Source organism: Pongo abelii, chromosome 2 (genome assembly GCF_028885655.2).
Source record: "Pongo abelii isolate AG06213 chromosome 2, NHGRI_mPonAbe1-v2.0_pri, whole genome shotgun sequence".
Lineage (NCBI taxonomy): Eukaryota > Metazoa > Chordata > Mammalia > Primates > Hominidae > Pongo > Pongo abelii.
In genome coordinates, this window is record NC_085928.1 from 81,640,901 (window position 1) to 81,662,330 (window position 21,430).

The following is a 21,430-nucleotide window of genomic DNA, read 5'->3' on the forward strand; positions in this document are numbered from 1 at the left end:
CCAGCCTAACCAACATGGTGAAACCCTGTCTCTAGTAAAAACACAAAAAATTAGCCGGGAGTGGTGGTAGGCTCCTGTAATCCCAGCTACTTGCGAGGCTGAGGCAGGAGAATCGCTTGAACCTGGGAAGTGGAGGTTGCAGTGAACCGAGATGGCACCACTGCACTCCAGCCTGGGGGACAGAGACAGACTCCATCTCAAAACAAAAAAAAAGAAAATTGAGGCTCAGTGAAATTAAGGAACAAATTCAAGACTATATAACTAATAAATAAAAGAATCAGGGCCAGGCATGGTGGCTCACACCTGTAATCCCAGCACTTTGGGAGACTGAGGCGGGCGGATCACTTGAGGTCAGGAGTTTGAGACCAGCCTGGCCAACATGATGAAACCTTGTTTCTACTAAAAATACAAACATTAGTTGGGCATAGTGGTGCATGACTGTAGTCCTAGCTACTCAGGAGGCTGAGGCAGGAGAATTGCTTGAACCCAGGGGGCGGAGGTTGCAGGGAGCCGGGATCATGCCATTGCACTCCAGCCTGGGCAACACAGTGAGACTCCATCTCAAAAAAAAAAAAAAAAGGAATGATAATTTTTTTTTTTTCTACAGATGGGGTCTCACTCTGCCACCCAGGTTGGAGTGCAGTGGTGCAGTCATAGCTTACTGCAGCCTCAAACTCTTGGGCTCGAGCAAACCTCTCACCTCAGCCTCTCCAGTAGCTGGGACTATAAGCACGCACCACCATGCCTGGCTAGTTTTTTTTTCTTTTCTCTTTTCCTTTTAGATAGGGTCTCACTCTGTCGCCCAGGCTGGAGTATAGTGGTGCAGTGGCACAATCTCAGCTCACTGCAAACTCCACCTCCTGTACTCAAGTGATCCTCCCACCACAGCCACCCGAGTAGCTGGGACTACAGGCACACACTACCATGCCTGGCTAATTTTTGCATGTTTTGTAGAGACGAGGTTTCACAGTGTTGCCCAGGCTGGTGTGGAACTCCTGGGCTCGAGTGATCCACCAACCATGGCCTCTTAAAGTGGTGGGATTACAGGCATGAGCCACTGCATCCAGCCTATCAGAGTCAGAATTTGAAATCAGGTCTAATTTCAGTATGTGTGTTCTTAAAATTAATGTGCTATATCCTACCACTTAATGACACAAGCTTTTCTCCCCCTAGCATACCTATCTCATTGGGATACTGGGTGAATCAAACACACTAAAATATGTAAAGATATCAGACACTTCGCAACCTGCAGTGAATGAGCCATTGGAAGGGGTAGGTTTTGTTTTGACCAAACTCTTTGTTTATTGCTGCCTTTAACTTTTGTGGAGTGGCATTGCCAAAGATCCCTGATGCTTCTATTTCCCTTGAGTTGCCAGACCAGACCCAGTGACATGTACCAGGCTTTTGTCGGCTCTTGCTCCCACTTATAAGGCAGGATCCAGGCTTTTTACGGAATCTTCCCCTAGTAAGTATTTATAGAAGTCATTAGGGTGCCACATATGTGCTCATAAATATGAACAGTCAGTACGTCCTGGCGTAAATCACTCTATTTCCTTTCTCCTGCTCTGGCCTCCTTATTCTGGGCACCCTTGGTATATGAGGTACCACTGCTGCTTTCCCTGTACAATTGGGTACAATTGTGCCTGATGCAGGGCACCGTGACTTCTCATTTCTGCTTTGCTGGTTCCCCCGAGGACCTGAAGCTGCCGTGTTTTCAGGAGTCCTCAATGGGCAGGAGTCCTCAAGTGTCATCCCCCACTATAGTATAATAATCTGTCGGAGAGCATGAGGAATCTGAATAAGAGATTTTGGGTAAGCTTTATTAAAGTGTAGTATGTATATAGAAAGAGACATAAATCATAAGTATTCAGCTCCATGGATTTTTCATAAAATGAACCCACGCATGTAACCAGCACTAAGATCAAGAAACAGCAGATTCCCAGCACTAGAGAATCTCCTTTGTGCCCCCTTCCATTAGCAAGGGTATCCCCCGCTTCCCCAGGGTAACCGCTATCCTAATTCTGTTTTTTTGAAATGGAGTCTTACTCTGTTGCCCAGGCTGGACTGCAGTGGTGAGATCTCCAATCACTGCAACGTCCGCCTCCCAGGTTCAAGTGATTCTTCTGCCTCAGCCTCCCAAGTAGCTGGGACTACAGGTGTGCACCACCACACCTGGCTAATTTTTTTGTATTTTTGGACTTTTTTGTATTTTGTACTTTTTTTTGTGTAACTTACAATTTATGTCTTTTTCTGTATACAGATGGGGTTTCGCCATGTTGGCCAGGGCTGGTCTCGAACTCCTGACCTCAGATGATCTGCCAGCCTTGGCCTCCCAAAGTGCTGGGATTACAGGCGTGAGCCACCACTCCTGGCCCTGCTATCCTAACTTCTAACACTATAAATTCTGGTTGCCTCTTTTAAAACTTCATATAAATAGGAATCATATAGACTTTTTAAAATCTAGTTTATTTTGCTCAATGTTATGTTCGTAAGATATAGTTACATTAGTGAATACAGCTGTAGCTTATAAGTTTCATTTCTGTGTAGTATGCCATTGCATGGATATAGCACATACAATGTTTAGTTATCCATTGTAGTGTAGATGGGCATTTGGGTAGTTTCCAGTTTGGGACTCTTACGAATAGTGCTGTTGTGAACATCTTTGTTCATGTCTTTTGGTGAACATATGCAAGCATTTCTGTTGGGGATATATACATATGTGTGTGCATGTACGTGTGTGTGTATGCATGTGTGTGTGCGTATGTGTGTGTGCATGTGTGTATGTATAAATTGTTGCTAGGTCATAGGCTATGCATATATTTAGCTTTAGTCAATACTGCCAAACAGACTTTCTTTTTTTAATTTTATTTGTTTTTTTTATTATTATTATACTTTAAGTTCTAGGGTACATGTGCACAATGTGCAGGTTTGTTACATATGTATACATGTGCCATGTTGGTGTGCTGCACCCATTAACTCGTCATTTACATTAGGTATATCTCCTAATGCTATCCCTCCCCCCTCCCCCGACCCCACGACAGGCTCCAGTGTGTGATGTTCCCCACCCTGTGTCCAAGTGTTCTCATTGTTCAATTCCCACCTATGAATGAGAACATGTGGTGTTTGGTTTTCTGTCCTTGCGATAGTTTGCTGAGAATGATGGTTTCCAGCTTCATCCATGTCCCTACAAAGGACATGAACTTATCCTTTTTTATGGCTGCATAGTATTCCATGGTATATATGTGCCACATTTTCTTAATCCAGTCTATCATTGATGGACATTTGGGTTGGTTCCAAGTCTTTGCTATTGTGAATAGTGCCGCAATACACATACATGTGCATGTGTCTTTATAGCAGCATGATTTATAATCCTTTGGGTATATATACCCAGTAATGGGATTGCTGGGTCAAATGGTATTTCTAGTTTTAGATCCCTGAGGAATCGCCACACTGTCTTCCACAATGGTTGAACTAGTTTACAGTCCCACAATAGTGTCAAAGTGTTCCTATTTCTCCACACCCTCTCCAGCACCTGTTGTTTCCTGACTTTTTAATGATTGCCATTCTAACTGGTGTGAGATGGTATCTCATTGCAGTTTTAATTTGCATTTCTCTGATGGTCAGTGATGATGAGCAGTTTTTCATGTGTCTGCTCTGCCAAACAGACTTTCAAAGTGATTAGACCAATTTACACTCCCATCAGTGATACAGGTATTTGGATAAAGTTGTTATAGTATTATGGTTCATTTTTTTCTCTGTCCAGAAGCCCTTCAAAACTTAAGTCCTGCTCAGGCCAAACTGCCCCCTCTCCATCAGTCTCTTCAGTGTATCAATTAGAGTTTGTGGTTGCAAGCAACAGAAATCAACTCTAGCTAACATATAGGAGATGCTCATACAATGACAGAAGGTAATTTTCCGAAAGGAAATCTGGATGTTGTTAGAATGGGAAATGGATTCTGGACTAATGGATAAGACTTGGATAGGAACAGAAACCAAGGCAATGTTGGAGGCTATGGCATGAATCACAGCAGCAATCTCCAAGCAGGAACCTTGGCAATGTTGGAGGCTATGGCATGAATCACAGCAGCAGTCTCCAAGCAGGAACCTTTCTGCGAGCATGTCACCCTGCATGGAATGGCCTCACTCTTGATCTTTCATTATACAGTAGCCCAGGAAAGAAAATCCAGTTGCCTGAGCTTACATGGTGGGCCTGTTCTCCAACATATTAAGCTAGAGAGAGGCAGGGACTGTGCCTTTGAGTTCTGTAGTGGGAGATGATCCCATACCATGATGCAGTACTTTCCCTGCAAATCTCATTAACCAAAAATGAGATAATTCCCCCAAAAGTAATCTAGAATGAAAGATGAAGATTTCTGGAAAAATAAGAATGTAAAATGAGTACTGGGCAGCCAAAGAAAAAAGATGACTGTCTACCAATCTAAGAGAGATACGCATACAAGGAGTAATGACCAATACGATGCCAAGTCACGTTTTTTTGGTAGCTGGGGCTTGGACCCCAAGCTGCAACACAGACGACTCTGGTAGCTCAATTGGACCACATGGAACATCCTTGCTTTTCTAAACTTTTGTATTAATTTTCTAGGACTGCTGTAACCAATTACCATGAAGTGCGTGGCTTAAAACAACAGCAGTGTGTTCTCTCACAGTTCTAGAGGCAGAAGCATGAAGCCAGGTATTGACAGGAGCGTGCTCCCACTGAAGGCTGGAGGAAGGATACTTCCTTGACTCCTAGCATTTGGGGTTGTCGGAAGTCCTTGGGGCTCCCTGGCTTGTAGCTGCCTTGCTTTGATCCCTGCCTCTGTCTTCACATGGCCTTATCTTCTGTGTGTTCATCTCCTCTTCTTACAAGGACGCCAGTCATTGTATTTAGGTCTCACCTTAAACCAGTATAACCTTTTGTTAACTAATTACTTCTGTGAAGAGGCTATTTTCAAATAAGGTCACATTCTGAGGTTCCTGGTGAACACAAATTCTGGGGGGATGCTATTCAAACTACTACAGTTGATTCAGTTTCAAACCAGAGACTCTGGTGAGCTCTGATCCCTTTAATTCCTCCCACCACTTGCTGATACAAGTCTAATGTTTTCTTGCATGCTGGCTACATGGAAGAAATGGAAGCTATGAATTGCAATCATGGCCTGATCTTTTAATGCATTATATAACTCCACTCTCCTTCAAACCTGATCCACTCAGTTACCAGAATTGACCAGATTGGTATGGTTCAGTGGTAAAGAGAAGAGGCTGTAGTGGAACGGCCAAGATTCAAACCCTGGTTTAGGCCAGGCACAGTGGCTCACACCTGTAATCCCAGCACTTTGGGAAGCCGAGGCAAGCGGATCACCTGAGGTCAGGAGTTCAAGACCAGCCTGGCCAACATGGTGAAACCCCATCTCTACTAAAAATACAAAAACTAGCCAGGTATGGTGGCAGGTGCCTGTAATCCCAGCTAGTTGGGAGGCTGAGGCAGGAGAATCTCTGGAACCCAGGAGGCAGAGGTTGCCATGAGCCAAGATCATACCATTGCACTCCAGCCTGGGCAACAAGAGCGAAACTCCGTCTCAAAAAACAAAACAAAAGACAACAAAAAAACCCTGGTTTGACCTTTTTACTATCTGGGTGACACTCCTTGTGTCTTGGCTTTTTTATCCATAAAATGTACTTGATGAAAAACGTACTATTTCATCAGGCTATAGTAGTAAAAGTTAAATGAGAAAATGGATCTAAGTTCTTAGCTCGGTGCCTGGCAAACATAAGCACTAACTCAATGTTGTCGTTATTAATTTGTGTCTTCCTGAGGGAAGTGGGTATGGGAAAGGAGGCTTAAACATGATTCCCCCTCAGACAGGCCTGATGGAGTTTTAATAAAAAACTTGTAGCTTTTTTCTCCCCGCAGTCTTTATGGCCCTCCTCCCTCCTACCCCAGTCTACAGGAAGCCAGGCTGGAATAGAAAACCTAAGAGCAGACCTCATGGTATATGTGCCCTCCTTAACAATCAAGGCTTTGTTACTAGGCCAAGCTTAAGGCTCCCGGCTCTGTTTCCCCATAGGGCGAGTCCTCTCTCAGAGGCACTCTGAGCCCATGTGCAAAGACATTTCAGAGGCCCATCCCATCCATTTACCAGGCACACCTGGATGGGCCTGGGGCTCTAGCTGAGGTCACTGCTATGCCTAGGAACAGCGGAACAGGAAGCTCAGTTATCCCTCAGGCTGGAGACTGCCTGGCTGGGGCACCTGAGGCCGGAGCAGATCCCTGAGGTTGTAAATCAGGGCATGCCAAGATCATCCTAGGAAGAGGATTTGGGCTTCTTTCTGTCTGAAGGCTCCAGTGCCCTGGCTTCATCTAGGGGATGGCAAATAAGACTGGCTTCTCCAGAGTGACACAGGACTGGCCAGGGGCCAAATTGCTATTGATTTTTCTTGCTAGGGTCTGAAGCTGAGATAGGAGATGGCTTTTTGCTTCAGCTCAGGGGAAGGCAGGGGGTTAGGGGGCAGGTGAGGGGTGAGGGGCTCCTTTGCAGGAGCCTGGGCCCCTGGCTGAAGTCACTGGAAGAGAGGGCGCATGTCAGGAGCAGAATAATGACTCTGCAGCCATCATGTGTCATGTGCAATGGAGGATGACCGTGATGGCCCTGTTGCACTCCAGCCAAGGTTCCAGTGGGCTTTTTGTTTTTTTTATAGTTCGCCGAATTATCTTTTAGTGTCTGACTTCACAGTAGGAAAGGGTTTGACACCTCCAGCTGCCTTTCCTCCTTCTGCCAGGATGATGGGAGCTAAGCAGAGCAGAACCACAAGCTCTGTGTTCAGGCTGGCCCCTGTGGCAAGAGTGCAAGTGGGGGCTTGTGAAAGCGATATCTAAGTATTCAAACATTATCCATCCCACTACAAAATGCTATGTAAAATAAGTTCTATCCTCCAACTTGGACAAATGTATCTTCCTAATGCCCTGCAACACCAGGATGGACTTTAGATTTCTTGGGCTCCTTGGTCTTCCACACCCAAAAGTGATCTTGCAGGGAGAGCAGCCCTGACTCCACCCACTCCCCTTCTGTTCCACCCCGGTTCCATTTTGCACTGTGAAGAATGTCCCTCATTCATGCATGCTCGCTCTCTCTCTCTCCCTCTCTGTCTCTCTCTCTCTCTCTCTCGTTTGTGGACACTCCAGCCTGCATATCCATGTCCTTCAAACTCCATGTCCATCCCCACTGTCCTTCAAACAGCTGCCCCTAAGTCAACTCTCAGACTTGGGTGCACATGCTGGTGGGCAGGTTTGGACTTCCAACAAAGAAAAAGGGAAGAGGCCGATGCACATTCTGGAAACAGGATTAGAGCTCCTTGGGCAGAGAAGTAAGGATTCCAGGAACCCAGACTAGGGCCTAGAAGCGGGAGGGCATGGGGCTCAGATGGGCACATCTCTTTGGTCCCATGGACTCCTTAAACATCTGCCCCTTTGAGGAGGCACAAGGCCAGAGGGGACCCTTTGAAGTGGGAGGCCAAGGCAAGACCCTTGTTGCCTGGTTCAAAAGGCTGTTCTGTCCACGATCACAACACCACGAGACTCCAATCTTGTTCTACGATCACAACACCATGGGCACCATGAGATTCCAATCTTGTACCAGTGCTTCATGGTAGAGAGCATGATTTCTGAAGTCTTGGGGAGATGCATCTTTGACTTCTCTACCTTCCCAAGAACAGTTCCCCGGGATAGTAGGGACTGCCTCGGAATTAGGAAAATGAGAGGAGAAAACAGCACCCCAGCCCTGACCCATGCCTTCCTTTTGGGCTTCCCTAGATCAAGGTTCCCTCTGAAGGCAGCTCTCCCCTCCACAACCCATGTGATTTTTGTTGTTTCCTAATCCTCAGCTTGGCAGGCCCCTGAGTGCTGCATCCATATTTTTGTCTGCTCTTTTGTCTGATGAGTTTCTCCCTACATGCCTGAGCTGGCAGCAGCGAGCCTGCGAGATGAAGCTCCTGCCCCTTCACAAGAAGATTCATCATGTTCTTTGAAAAAGCCTTTGCAGCCTTCATTTTTCTCCCGCTTGCCCGCCATCTCCCTCTTTTTTTGGTTCTATTATATATATTTTTTAGCAGCCTTGGTGTTCCCTGCATTTTTTTTTTTTTTTTTTTACCACAAAGTTGACTGTTATGTAACAGTCTCATGGACCTGCCTCCCAGAATCTAAAGTGTCTGTTGCTATAACTACAACGCTCATAAATTCAGCCTCCCTTAAAATTATGCATTTTCCAAACTCCCCAAGTGGAGACTCAGAAGGGTTAGGTTAGCTGGATTTTAAACCATAAAATTCATGTCTGGACCCCCAAATCTGTACTGTATATTTTTAAAACATTTGTAAAGGGACCTGGGTTTCTTTTCATTTCTGCAGACACTTTAAAGGATAAGTTTTATTTCTGCATCTGGAATCACAGACTTTCTCAACTCTCCAGGAAAGAGGTTTTTGCCATACTACCAGATCCTACTGAATCATACTACCAGAAACCCACTGAATAGCGGGGAATGAGAGGAAAGGTGTGACTTGGAACTAGCCAGTGGCTTTTGTGCCCAGTCTGTTTTTCCTGCAATGCTTTGGATTTCTGATTTGAGCTGCATTTCTGGAACTCTGTGTAGGAACCAGGTCATGTATGAGAGGAGCTAAGGGGACCTTGCCAACTGGTAATAAGTGAAAGGAAGGCTGTTCTAAAAGAAACAAGATTGCTGCTACTTCAGGAACCAGGAATCCAATCACTACCCTCCATTCCTGCTGCCACTGCCCTGATCCAAGACACTGGCTTCTCCTCCCGGGTATGTCTCAGTGGCTTCTGTGAGATACCTGTGCCTTTCCCAGCAATATCCATTCTCCTCCTTTTTCGTACAGAACCCCAATTTTGTTGGTGATGGCAATGTACCAAGCTAAAAATTACCTTCCCAGCCTCTCTCAGAGATGAGGGTATGTATTCATTATTCATTGCTGCATAGAAAATTGCCACAAACCTGGCTGCTTAAAACAACGTACGTGGGACTGGGAGCAGTGGCTCACACCTGTAATCCCAGCACTTTGGGAGGCCAAAGCAGGCAGATCACTTGAGGTCAGGAGTTCGAGACCAGCCTGGCCAACATAGCAAAACCCTATCTCTACTAAAAATACAAAATTAGGCAGGTGTGGTGGTGCATGCCTGTAATCCCAGCTACTCCGGAGGCTGAGGCAGGAGAATTGCTTGAACCAGGGTGGCGGAGGTTGCAGTGACCTGAGATTGCACTGCTGTACTCCAGTCTGGAAGACAGAGCAAAACCCTGTTTCAAAAAAAAAAAACACAAAAACCAAAAAACATACATGGCCAGACATGGTGGCTCACGCCTGTAATCCCAGCACTTAGGGAGGATCGTTTGAGGCCAGAAGTTTAAGATCAACCTGGGCAACAAAGCAAGACTCCGTCTCTACAAAAAATATATATATTTAAACACACACACACAGACACACACACACACACACACACACACTCTCTCTCTCTCTCATTATCTCACAGTTTCCATGGGTCAGGAATCTGGGTGCAGTTCAGCAAGGTCCCCTGCTTCTGGGTCTTTCATCAGTTTGCAAGCAAGATGTCAGCCATAGCTGGCGTCTCAGCGGGAGGTTTGATTGAGAAAGGATCTGCACCCAAGCTCACATGGTTGTTGGTGGAATTTGGTTCCTGGGAGGGCTGTTTGATTGAGAGTCTCAGTCCTCACTGGTTGTTGACTGGAAGCTGCCTCCATTTCTGGCCATGCGGGCCCTTCCAACATGGCAGCTATCTTCACCTGAGTGCACAAGCCGAGAAGGCAAGAGAGAGAGTCTGCTAGCAAGACGGAGGTTATAATCTCTTGTAACCTAATCATGAAAGTGACAACTCATCACCTTTGCTGTGTTCTGTTGGTTAGAAGCAAGTTGTTTCTAACCGCCATATCATGCTGCTCTTGTTTGAGCTCCTGGGCTCAGCCATGCTTGAAGTCCCTCAATCCCTGGACTTTTCAGTTACAGGAAACAAGAACCCTCTTCCCCTTTTTTTTAGCTGGAGCCCACGTGAGCTGAGTTTTTCATCACTTGCAACAAAAAGAGAATATTCTAATACAGTAGGCTTCTATAAATATTTGATGAGTGGATTTAAAGGAAGTGCTGAAGAATTGATAAGCAATTTTAGAACTCTGAAGGCTCAAGAGCCTAGAAATAACACCCAAGGGTTGGCAAACTTTTTCTATAAGCAGCCAGCTAGTAAATATTTTAGGCTTTGCAGACCACACAGTCTCTGTTGCAACTAATCAGCTCTGTGTTGTAGTGTGAAAGCAGCCCTTGACAATACAGAACTGAGAGTGGCTGTGTTCCAATAAAACTTTATTTACAAAATCAGGCAGCAGGTGGGATTATCCCACAGGCTGTAGTTTGCTGACCTCTGCCATAAGCTACTGGCAAGTGTAAGAAGGATTGTTAAGTGTTTCATACTGAAAAAAAAAAAAAAAAATCTGAGCAGGCTGCTGAACTTGGGGGATGCTGCTACAAGGTTGGGTGATGTTTCTTCTCAGTCTCTTCATATCTGTCAGTCCTCTCCCCTTTTCCCAGTCCCCTCAGTGCCTGAAGGGCTTTGATAAAAGGGAGAGGACATCCAGGTCCTCGGTGGCTTCACATTCATCCCACCCTCCATCACTGGTTTGGCCACAGGTGTCGTCATCCCCAGCCTTACTTTGTTCTCTTCTCTTCCTGTCATCCTCAACTTTTTTCTTCCTTTCTTCTTCTCTTCATTCATGAACATTTTATTCCTTCCTCCTTTTGCCCCTTCTTCCATCCAGATAGCAAGGAGGGTATTCAGAAAGAGGAGAGAGAGGAAGCTAAACAGAAAAGTAACTGAAACCAGAATGGCCTTCTCCCCAGGACCTCCATCCCGAGCCTTGCAGAGAGAGTGAAGAAGCATCTGAGCTGTCCTTCAGAGACGAGCAAGGAAAAGGATCCCCTATTTTGGGGAGAATCACGTGGTAAGATGGGCATTCCTTTGGGAGTGGGGCCTTTCTCCTAGAATGTAAGCTCCAGGAGGGCAGGGACCATGTCCCCAGTCCATCCCTAAAGCCTGGTGTGGTGCCTGCACTCAGATATAGAGCAAAGAGTTGCTGAATGAATCAGTGAGCAGAGCTCTTGCAGCTGGTGTTCTGAGTGATTTCTCAAATGAAGGCTCACTTTATTTTCAGGCTGCTAAAGACTCTGCTTCCTTAGCTTAGCTCCAGGCCAGCTGCAAAGACTCCCTAAGCTGGAGGCAGGAGGGGTGATTCTGTCCTGTGTAATCTGTTTAAGTGACTTCTTTGGAAAAGGCTTTGCATGCATTAAACACTGGGTTGGCAGAGTCTTAGGCATCTTTCAGAGGCAGTGTCAGGCAGCTGCTGCCAACAGGGACCATGCGAGGCTGGGTGAAAGATGGATGAGGGATTATCTCCTCTCTGTGGAGCCAAGAAGGACAGAGCCGAGGGCTGCTACCGCACAGTCCTTGGAGTGACCAGGCCCCTCATTGTTTCCAGAAAACACTGAGTGTTCCTCCTTCTCCCTCAGGCACAGTGTGGCCTTGCAATCAGGAACACAGATTTGATACCTAAATGCCTCAGCAACAACCCTACCACCTTCTCCTATTAGCTGTGTGACCCTGAGCAGGTTCTGTTCCCTCTCTGTGCCTCTGTCCTCTTCTCTGTGAGTTGAAACACTGACGGTGCTGCAGACTTAACGTTTTCACATGGGGTTCTGTTGTAAAGTCAGCTGGAAGTCCAAAGTACCCTTGAAAAATGCTTTAAATCACCCTTAAATTTGGTCTGTGAGATTTTATGTTATCTACAGCTCTTAGAGAAATTTCCAGGCCCACTAAAGGACCCAATGAGAAGTCTCTGTGCAAGTGTCTGGGAAGTCAAATCATTCAGTCTTCCAGATAATTACCATCCCCTGGCAGTGGCTGGTGGTGGAGTGAGGACTCCTCAGGTGTTCTTCTTGCCTGAAGGCTTTTCTCCATGCCGGTTTCATAGCTTCTATAATCGTCATACATGTGAATAATTGTTTTGTTTGGAATTGGAAAGATCAAAGAAAGAGTGGTGTTGCATGGGCTGGGGGTGGAGTGGGAGTTAGAAGATTTGAAAAAGCCTCAGAAATTTGTCCCACAGATTAAATGAGATACTGCAGGGTCCATGTGTAGGGCAGTGGTTGGCTCAAAGTAAGTGCTCGATAAAAGATAGGTTTGGGTCTAACATTATTATTATTATTATTATTATTATGTCTTTGGAACCTCAATTCTGCCTGGCCTATAATTATTTAGACAATGTAGTGGATGCTGTCAGCATATCACCCACGCTCCACCCTTGGGTCCCTTTGCCGTTTTCAGAAAGGCCAGCTCTCACTGCTGCTAGCCTGCACCTGAGTCTCTGTCGAGGGGTCTGTCCTCAGGCTGCTGCAGCCAGTGGAGAGTGGATGTGGCTGAGAATTTGTGGTCTACCCAGCTCCCTCACCCTGATCTTCCCAGTGGGGACAGCTCTGAGGCTCAAGCCACACTGTCCCCAGCACTCCCCTGCAGGATGGAGACAAAGGTACCCTCTATTTGTCTCCTTGTTCCCCAGTTCTATCACCCCACTTCCTAATAAGTCACTTTCACACGAACCCTCATTTCCCACTCTGCTTCTGGGAACTCAGTCTAAGAAAGAGAGGTGCTGGGATTTTCCATATTGTGTAGATGGAAACCAGTGTGAGGAATAGTGCGGAGAGGAGAATAGAGAAAAGAAGGAAACACTGGGAAAGAAAGGGACAGGGGGAATCAGAAAATGGGGTGGAGGTGACTTCAGGCATTATAGAAAGCACACCAACCCAGACTTGACAAATGGAGAAACTGAGAACTGAGGAAGAGGGGCTTGCCTGAGGGCTCATGACATTGCTAGACACAGAACTTGGCTGGTACCTGGCTCAAAAAGGTGCCCGGTATGTATTTGTAGAATGAGTGAATTGAATGGGTAAGTGGCCAGGACTGCAGTCCCGTTCCCTGAGCCAACAGGCTCAACTGAGGCTTCAGAGAACATTATGCCCTGCAACATCTGCCACCCAGGTGCCTGACCCTCCCTGCAGATTAGTCTCTGGGTATCTGCTCCCTGCACACCTGGAGGCCTCTGGTTCTGGGGCACCCTGGGCAAGGTCCCAGGGTGGGCACATCTATATGACCTTGTCATTGGCCCAAACACGTGGGGAGGTTATCTCTTCTTCCTTCCTTCCTCTGCCACAAAGGCATTTCTCAGAGACATCAGAAATCATCTGTCCTGAGCTCCTCGGACTTTGATCTGCACCCAAACTTCCCAGTTGTTTGAATGCAGATTCTGATCCAGTGGAGCTGGGTGGGCCTGAGAATCTGTATTTTGAGCAAGCTCCCAGGTGAAGCAGGTGCTGCTCATCCATGAACCACACTTTGCAAGGTTCTAGGAATGTGCCTTTGTTTGCATCGCCCCCTGTTCTCCTTACCCACCCTTTAAGGCTCAGCTCGAATGTCACTTCCAATTCCCTCGAGTCTTCCTCATTTTTTTTTTTAACAGGAAGAAATCTTTTGCCATGTCACTTTTTCTGTGCCTCTTAGAACATTTAAAATATGCTCCTCATGGCATGGTTATTTATGTCCTGGACTGTGAGCTCCTAAACGGGCTTTGTCTGATTTCATTTTGTAACCTTGTGGCACCTCTTTTTTTCTCTGGTACATTGTAGCAAATGGTCACTTGCCGGTGCCAGGCACTGGGCTCAGTCCCTAGTGAGCATTATCTGGATAATCCTCAAATAGTCTTGTGAGGTAGGTATGAGTATCCCAGGGCTCAGAGAGGTGAGGTGAATTGCCTGAGGCCACATAGCTAGTAAGTAGCCAAACCCATTAAATCCATCTGTCAAGCCGAGCACGGTGGCACACACCTGTAGTCCCAGCTACTTGGGAGGCTGAGGCGGGAGGATCCCTTGAACTCAGGAGTTTGAGTCCTGTCTGGGCAACATAGCAAGACTCTGTCTCTAGAAAAATAATTTTAAAATATTTAAAAATCCAATGATTAAAGCCCAAGCTCTGATGCATTTTATATTTGTTAAAGGAGTGAATAAGTAAACGGATAAATGAATAGATGGATAAATGCGTATTTCAGATGAAAAAATTGATTCTGTGTAAAGTGCTCCACTTGAAGGCCCAGGAATGCACAGATTTTAATTTGAGATGGGACTGATTCTCCCCGAATCCCTCCCTCCTTTCAATCCCAAAATTTCCATGAAATTCTTATTCATAATTGAGACCCCACCCACAAAGAACAGGAAACTGACATATTCAGCCACAGCCATTACACTTCTCAACGCCCTCGGGTTTAGTCCCCAACATCTCATCTGTCACCAAATAGGATCTCCCTCCCCCAGAGTATGAAGGGAGAGCTCCCTGCCTCCTGGGGGTGGAGTGGGGGTGGGTGCTGGAAGGCAAAGCTGCCTTTTAGAAAAGCGCAGCGCTGATGTGGAACCAGGCAGCTGTTGGCCTTTATTTCACTGGAGCAGCTTACCTCAGATCATCTCCTCAATCACAGGCCCTTAAACAGCTTCTGACAATCAATTCATATCCCTGCTGCTGCTGCTACTGCTGGGAGGTGGAGGAAAAGAATTACCGTATTTGCCTGTGTATAAGCAGCAGCCTTCTGGTGGCCAGTGACTCCCTGGCGTGAGCCAACCTGCTGCCCCGTGGGAGGACAGCACAGGCAAAGCAGCTGACACTGATGGAGCCCTTGGCACGGGTCAGAGGTCCATGTAAATCCTTTCAGGGCCTCATCGTGAATTGTCTCCACATTCCTGCCACTTTCCCTCACTCTGATCGGCACACTCCAGCCCCACTGGGCTTTCTCTGTACCTAAAATAGACCAAGTTCCTTCATGCCCCAGGGCTTCTGTACTTGCTGCTCCTGTTGGCTGAACAGCTCTTCCCCAGATCTTTGTCTGCCAGGCTTCTCCCCTCCAACGGGGTATCAGATCCCAGGTTACCTCCACAGACAGCCCCCGCTGAGCACTGTCACGGGCAGCCTCCTCCTTCCTGCACCATTGTCCTGTTTTATTTTCTTCTGAATGCTTATCACTATTTGAAAGCCTGACTGTGTGTGGGTACGTGTGTGTTGGTCTATATTTCCCCTTAGAATATAAACTCCATGAGTACAGGGGCTTGTCTTATTTACATCATCAGCTCCTACTACCATGTCTGGCAAATAGTAGTTGCTGCATGTGGCTTGCCGAGTAAATGAAGGCAGAGCCCCATAATAATCTCTATTGTGAAGGTAGGAAAGTTCAGAGAAGTTAAGTGACTTACCCAAAATCACACAGCAGATAGGCCAACCCAGATGTGTTTGATTGCAGAGAGAGAGAGGAGGTATGTGGTCAGACTCCCTCCCTGTCTGGGAAGGAAGGAATTGTGCCCAGGGTACCTAAGCATGAGTCCTTGTTTTCCTTCTTATCCCATTTTCTTATCTGGTCCTGAAAGAGTAGGTGACATAGTGGCTCACATTTAATGGCTTTCTATGTATTATCCTGTTTAGTGCCCCAAGATATTTTTATCCCCATTTTTTTGCGCAACTGAGCCAAGGAGGCAGGTCACCTGCTGAACCACATCAAATATCAGCTTGTTAGTGGCCAAGAGCAGGGCTTGCCACCCACTCCCTGGTTTTCCACATCTAGGATTGTCTTTGTGGACCGAGCACTGTGGGGAAGCCAGATTATTCTTCTTAGGCCCAGCTTGCTAATGATGGGTGGTGGAGCAGGTGCTCTGCCCTAAAACAGGGGGCATGGGAATGGGGTGGGGGGTGAACAGAGTGGCTAGGGAGCCTGGGCTTAGATGGCAGGTCTGCTGCTCACAAGCTGTGTGAGTCTTCTCTCTGAGCTGTATTTTCTGCACAGCCTCACCTCACAGGGTGGTGGTGAGAACTGAGTGAGATCAAGCATGGAAAGGTCAGCAAGTGCCTGGCACACGGAAAGCGCTCAGCAAACGGGAGGTGTGCTCAGACATCGGGCGCATTGAAGCTGATTGCTGGAGCCCTGGAATCACAGCATGGCAGGCTGGCTTCCTTGACTTCATTGCTGTGCCCCAGACCTCCTGGCGTCCTACTCATCCTCCAGGAATCCTTCAGGGAGCTCCTGGGACCTGGGGTTAAGTGCCCCTTTCTGCTTCTAGGCTGAGCTTCTCCATTGGAGACATTTCACAACATCTATCTGTCTTTTTTGTCTCCACCTTCCCTGCTCAGTCTATTCCTCCAAGCCAGCACCTGACACATACATAGTAGGCCCTCCATAAATATGTGGGTAAAGAATATCAGAAAAAGGGAACAGCTTGGGCAAAGGCAGAGAAGCATGAAGAAGCATGCGTGCGTATTTGGAAAAGCAAGCCATTTGGGTGGGAGGTGGGTGGGAAGGTGAGGCTGAAAAGGCATTTGGGACCAGCTCACAGGGGAAGCTGGAGACCTACGAAGGAATCAGGACCTGGTGCAGGGGAGAATGATGAGGAGGCCAGTGAGTGGTGCAGATCAGAGTTTAAGAAGGCTGTGTGAAGGAGGACTGTGGGGGTCGAGGGACGGAGGGGAATGAAGGAGAGTAGATAGGAAACTGTTGCCAGCCAGGGTGGTACTCAAAATATTTAACTACTGGCACCAGATCAATGAGACAACTGGTAGGTCATGAACATCAACCAATCAGAAGGGGCTGGGTCAGGGTCTTGGAGGCCCCTGCTGCACTCAGCATTAACCCTTCAGTGGCTAGCCTGTTGCAATCTGTGGGATTCAAAAGAGGGCCTGAGTGGCCTAGGTGGGGGAAGCCAGGGACCCAGGCCGGTGGATATTTACCAACAGGTAACGGAAATAGTGAAGTACTTTAACAATGACGGTGGCCATATCAGTGCACACACGCTGATGGTCAGCCCTGGCTGGTGCCCCGGTCATGGAAAGGAAGAAGCAGATGTCTGTGAGATTGTTCAGATAACATTGACAGGAGAGTGTGGTGACTGCTTTGGTTCCCATATTGTTATAAGAAACCTGCTTTGTTCAGAGCTCTCTAGGGTGGGTGGAAGGGGGTGATGTCACCCCTTGACCATGTTGGTTGTTTACTTCTGCCTGCTCAAATCCATGCCCCTCCTTTTCGTTTTTTTGGTACCAGCACCTCAGTCCTCTTTGGAGAAAAATTCTCCTCCTGCTTTTTTTTTTTTTTTTTTTTTTGCTCTTCACTGCAGCCTCGACCTTCCCAGGCTCAGGTGATCCTTCCACTTCAGCCTCCTGAGTAGCTGGGGCTATAGGCATGCACCACCGGGCCCAGCTAATTTTTCTGTTTTTTGTAGAGACAAGGTTTTGCTATGTTGCCCAGGCTGGTCTCGAACTCCTGGCCACTCAATCTATCCCCCCACCTTGGCCTCCCAAAGTGCTGGGATAGCAGGCATGAGCCACCGTGCTTGGCCATTCTCCTGTTTTTAGTCCATCTGATTCCAGGGTGCAGTGTCACTCAGGTCTGACCCATCAGCATTTCCATCCGCTGGACAGAGCAACTGGTTCAGCAAGGGGGCTGTGATCTGGGTTGGCTCAGTGAGAGTCAACCCTAGGAATGTGATTGGAACTTCTGGCAGAAAGAAGCCACCTTTCTACTGAGACTGCTAAACTGGAGGATCTAAAGCTGGAGGGAACTTGCCTGAAAATGAAACCAACACAGACCGAAAAAGGGCTGAGCATCAGAATTCCCGACAAAAGAACTTAAGCCCCTGGATCCAGCAATGCCTGATGCCTACCCTCGACTTTTAAGTTACTTGAGGCAATAAATTTGCTTTTTTTCCTGGAACCAGTTTGAGTTGGGTCTTCTAATACTTACCAATCCAGTACTCTCCCTTGTGAATTAGGAATTGAGACATAAAGACTGAAGCCTATTTATATTGGCTTAAACTAAGAGGCTACAGAATGCCAGGTTGGAGTGGCCATGTGCTCACCTGAGCACAAATAACAGAGACACAGAGAGAGGTCGCAGAGAGGAACAAAAGTGAGACGGAGATGGAACAGATGAAAAGATAGAGGGGGAGATGAGAGACCATGTGGCTTCAGAAAAAATAGGAAAAGCCTTTTCTCTACCCCTGGGGTCTTAGCGGTCTCTGCTTCTGAACCTGCAGGGAGCCTGGCTACATTTCCTGCCCTCGGTTCTTCCCCCAGCTCTCATATCTTCCCCAAAACTGGCCTCCTGGACTTGAATTAGTTTGAGTGGATTTCTTGCCTTCAAATAATTCACAACCAACACAGCAGCTGATTGGATAGGAGAGACAGGGAACAGAAATATACCAAGGATTACATCAGAGATTATATCATGGGGAGAGGAGAGGGAGGAACACAAGGTTGTGGGTGGGGGTGACCCAGAATTAAAGTCTGTTAAGGCCTTTTTATGTGCCTAAAGCCAAGCCTGCTACAAATACTGCAAATTCTTCTCTCCTGGAAACCAAAAGTCCATGCAGCTCAAACAACCAGAATCCCATGATCCTGCCCTACATGGATGCTCAGAAGGTTGTTGACTGGCACATGGCTGTATTTGTGCTGATCTGACCCTGGGGATTAAAGGTTTCATTTGCTCGTGCCCTCAGTCAGCTTGCTGGAGGGTTGCCATCCTTCTTTTCATGGCACCCCTCGCCTCCTCATTTCCATCTGCACCTGTCAGTCTCACCACGCTCACCAGCCTCTTCAGTCTCTCATGCTCTCCATCACTGGGTAAAGACCTAGTCACAGCCTCTGCTGCAGCCTTGCACATGTGCCCTGGGCACCACTGTTCCCACAGCCAGGGATGGTGTCCTTGTAGGTGCCTGTCATTCTCTGCCAGGGAGCTCGCTTTGGCCAGGAGCATGCTTGGGGGAGTGGGGTAGGCAGGCCAGAATGCTGGGGCATTGACGCCCCCAGGAGAGGCCGTGGACCAACACCAGACAGGGGTCTGTGGGCAAATACACCAGTTTCTTCATTCTTTAGGTGGGACAATTCTGACTCCTGTTCTAGATTATCTCAAGGGGTCGGGGAGCCCAGCCTAAGTTAAACTGATACATCCCTGTGTCCAGTCATTGTCATTTCTCACCTGGCTTCCTGTCCGGCTGCCCTCTAGTCCATTCTATAGCTGAAGGAGTTTTCTTTTTTCTTTTCTTTTCTTTTTTTTTTTTTTTTTTTTTTTTGAGACAGAGTCTCGCTTTGTTGCCCAGGCTGGAGTGCAATGGCACCATCTCGGCTCACTGCAAGCTCCGCCTCCCAGGTTCATGCCATTCTCCTGCCTCAGCCTCCTGAGTAGCTGGGACTACAGGCGCCCACCACCACGCCTGGCTAATTTCTTTGTATTTTTTTTAGTAGAGACGGGGTTTCACCACGTTAGCCAGGATGGTCTTGATCTCCTGACCTCGTGATCCGCCTGCCTCGGCCTCCCAGAGTGCTGGGATTACAGGCGTGAGCCATTGCGCCTGGCCAGGAGTTTTCTAAAATGCAAAATTGGCTGGGCGCGGTGGCTCATGCCTGTAATTCCAGCACTTTGGGACGCCGAGGCGGGTGCATCACTTGAGCCAGGAGTTTGAGACCAACCTGGGCAACATAGGGAGACCCCGTCTCTACTAAAAATATAAAAAAAATTAGCTGGGTGTGGTGGCATGCACCTGTAGTCCCAACTACTCGGGAGGCTGAGGCACGAGAATCGCTTGAACCTGGGAGGCGGAAGTTGCAGTGAGCCGAGATCATACCACTGCACTCCAGCCTGGGCGACAGAGCGAGGCTCCGTCTCAAAAATACACAAGTAAATTAATTTAAAAATAATAAAATAAAATGCAAAATTAATCATTTCTCTCCTCTGCTCCCTATTGCTTTTAGGCAGTGTTTGAACCCCTTATATGGATGACAAAACACCCTGCTGGTCCCTTTGCAGGGTTGCTCGGCCAGCTGTCTCCTCCATCCCCCGCCCCCTTCTCTCACTCACAACTCCAGCCACATGCAATCATCGGAAATTGTCCTGCATGCAATGCTTGCCTTCAACCCAGGCCATTGCTGTGCTGTTCCCATCTCCTAGAATCTTCTCCCCCTTTTTCCTTTCCCAGTACCTTGGCCCATCCCATGCTGACTTCTGTCTTCAGGTCTCCTTCCTCTAGAAAGCCTTCCTGACCTCAGGCAGGGTTAGAGTCCATCTTTCCTTGCATCCACAGAACTTTACTCTTGCCCCCCTCATCCTGGGGCAGAGCTGTCTCCTTATCTGCCCTTCCTTCTAGAGCTGTGGCTTTCAGCCCTGGTTGCACGTTAGAAACATCTGGAAGCCTTTACAAAATGCAGATACCTTGGCCCCACCGTGGACTAATCACATCAGAATCTCTGCGGGTGGGGCCTAGTATAGGCTTTTCTTAAAAGCTCCCCGAGCGATCCCAATGTGCAAAACCACATTCTGATAGTATGATCTCACGAAGGCAGAGGCTGGGTTTTATTTATTTCATCTTCAGTTCCTGGTACATAGTAGGAGGTCCCTGATAAATGTTGGCTGTGGATATGAATGACAGCTACTGACATGCTGTCATCCTTCTGTGTCAGGTGCTGTTCCAAAGCAATCAATGAATAAATGAAAGAATAAGTGAGTGAATGAATGTGTGAGTGAATGAATGAATGAATGAATAAAAGGCCCACCCACATGCAGCTGGGAACTAGAGGCTCCAAAAAAATGTCTGTCCCTCGAGATGTCTAATTGTCTAAAGGCAGTGAATAGCCTCTTGCCAAACTCCTAGCAGAGATTAAGTAGTCATCCAGCCCTGGGGCACGACCGTGGGTGGTCACTGTTGAGCTGCCAAGTCACCAGCAAGCAGCCACAAAACTGGAAACTGGAGTTGGGAGATGGGGGCTGGGAATTCAGGTAGGAAGGAGCCAAGGAGCTCCTTATTTAGGAAGGAATTTGTTTTGGTGTTGCGGGTGGGGGGGTTAAAATTCATTGTTTTTGAGGTTGCTGTGAAGAGTTGGGTCCAACCCAGCAGTGTGGGGTTGGAGCAGGGTAATTGGAGGTTTCAGGGCCTGGATTTGCAGCTCTCCTCCCAATGAAAATACACTGGAAAGTAAAACAGAGAGGCTGGAAAATCGTCTCCCAGCGTCACTGGCAAGAATGAAAATATATGGCTTAATAAAAATGGCTGATTCAATTTCAAACAAGTGGCTCATACCCACCTCTAAATAGCTGCTGTTAAAATGCAGACTGTAGCCCTGTTTTAAATGAGGCCTAAGGTAGGGGGGAAAAGGCCTCTCTGCAGGGAGGGGCATGGATCTTTGCTGAGGCCTATTTCAGTCTGAAGTTTTTAAATGGAGTCAAAGCAAGGTATTGATGTTGCTTTAATTTTTTTTTTCCTGTCTGCACAAAGTAGGCTCTAAATGGCATT

At 47.3% G+C, this 21,430-nt stretch overlaps 1 long non-coding RNA gene across 1 annotated transcript in view; it reads left to right on the forward strand.

Annotated features, from left to right (window-relative positions):
* The window catches only part of LOC134761002 (uncharacterized), a 98,464-nt gene extending 80,580 nt beyond the window's left edge, over positions 1–17,884 (forward strand). The window contains exons 6-7 of the long non-coding RNA XR_010139182.1: positions 10,834–11,016; positions 17,517–17,884. This is a non-coding gene — a long non-coding RNA (uncharacterized LOC134761002). The remainder of the gene's footprint in view (positions 1–10,833; positions 11,017–17,516) is intronic.
* Positions 17,885–21,430: the final 3,546 nt, after the last annotated feature.